The sequence below is a fragment of the Triticum dicoccoides genome, chromosome 3B (assembly GCF_002162155.2).
Source record: "Triticum dicoccoides isolate Atlit2015 ecotype Zavitan chromosome 3B, WEW_v2.0, whole genome shotgun sequence".
In the NCBI taxonomy this organism is placed as follows: Eukaryota; Viridiplantae; Streptophyta; class Magnoliopsida; order Poales; family Poaceae; genus Triticum; species Triticum dicoccoides.
The window spans coordinates 848,988,254-848,989,886 of NC_041385.1; positions in this window are offsets into that span (position 1 = coordinate 848,988,254).

Below are 1,633 nucleotides of genomic sequence, written 5' to 3' on the forward strand. Positions count from 1 at the left end.
ACCATCTATCACAAAGCCATCTGGCTGTTGCATGTACATTTCCTCATTTAGCTCTCCATTCAGAAAAGCCGTCTTAACATCCATTTGATGGACGAGAAGACCATGTGAGGCCGCCAACGAGAGTAATACTCGAATGGTGGTCAGTCTAGCCACAGGTGAATAAGTATCGAAGAAATCTTCCTCTTCTTTCTGGTCATAGCCCTTGGCCACAAGCCTAGCCTTGTACTTTTCAATCGTACCATCGGGCATAAGCTTTTTCTTGAACACCCACTTACATCCCAATGGTTTTCAACCATAGGGACGCTCAGTGATCTCCCATGTCCCGTTAGCCATGATGGAATCCATCTCGCTACGGACCGCATCCTTCCAGTAGTCAGCTTCTGGAGAGGCATACGCTTCTGAGATAGAAGTGGGAGTATCATTCACGAGGTACACGAAGAAATCATCACCAAAGGTCTTTGCAGTCCTTTGTCTCTTGCCCCTACCAAGGGTTTCCTCGTCATCCTCCTCAGGATTTTCATCATGTGTTCGTTCATAATATTCCATAGGAATGGCAGGCTCAGGAGTCTCCTCAGATTCCTGTCTAGAAGTGCTTTGCATATCTCTCATGGGAAAAATATCCTCAAAGAATGTAGCATCCTTAGACTCCATAATTGTACCGACCTTCTGGTCAGGCACCTCAGATTTCACTACTAGAAATGTATAGCCAACGTTGTTCTTAGCGTAGCCCAAATTAACGCAGTCCACAGTCTTGGGTCCAAGCTTACACTTTTTGGGGATCAGCACATTGACTTTCGCCAAACAGCCCCAGGTACGCAAGTACGAGAGTGTTGTCCTTCTCTTTGCCCATTTCTCATAGGGAGTGATCTCATTATCCTTTGTCGGAACTTCATTCAGGACATGACATGCCGTCAATATAGCCTCCCCCCACCATGCCTTGGATAAACCCGATGTATCTAACATGACGTTAACCAGATCAGTTAGAGTACGGTTTTTCCGCTCGGCAACCCCGTTTGACTGGGGAGAATCGGGAGGCGTCCTCTCATGAATAATGCCGTGTTCCACACAGAAGGAATCAAACTCACTCGAGAAGTACTCTCCACCGCGATCTGACCGGACTCGTTTAATTTTCTTTTCAAGTTGATTCTCAACTTCTGCCTTATAGATTTTAAAGTAGTGTAGAGCCTCATCTTTAGTATTTAACAGATATACAGAGCAATATCTAGTAGAATCATCTATCAATGTCATGAAGTACTTCTTTCCACCTTTAGTCAACACGCCATTTATCTCACAAAGATCAGAATGTATGAGTTCTAACGGTGCCAAGTGTCTCTCCTCCGCAGCCCTGTGAGGCTTGCGAGGTTGCTTAGCTTGCACACATGATAGGCACTTAGAAACTTTGTCTAAAGTGAAACTTGGAATTAAATCCAACTTGGCTAGCCGTGTCATAACACCGAAACTAATGTGACAAAGACGTGAATGCCAAACTTCAGATTCATTAACATTCGAATGAATATGGTTCACGACTTTATTACAAAAATCTGCGAGGGAAAGGCGGAACATCCCTCCGCTCTCATAACCTTTTCCAACAAAGAGTCCATATTTCGTGACAACTAATTTATTAGACTCGAAA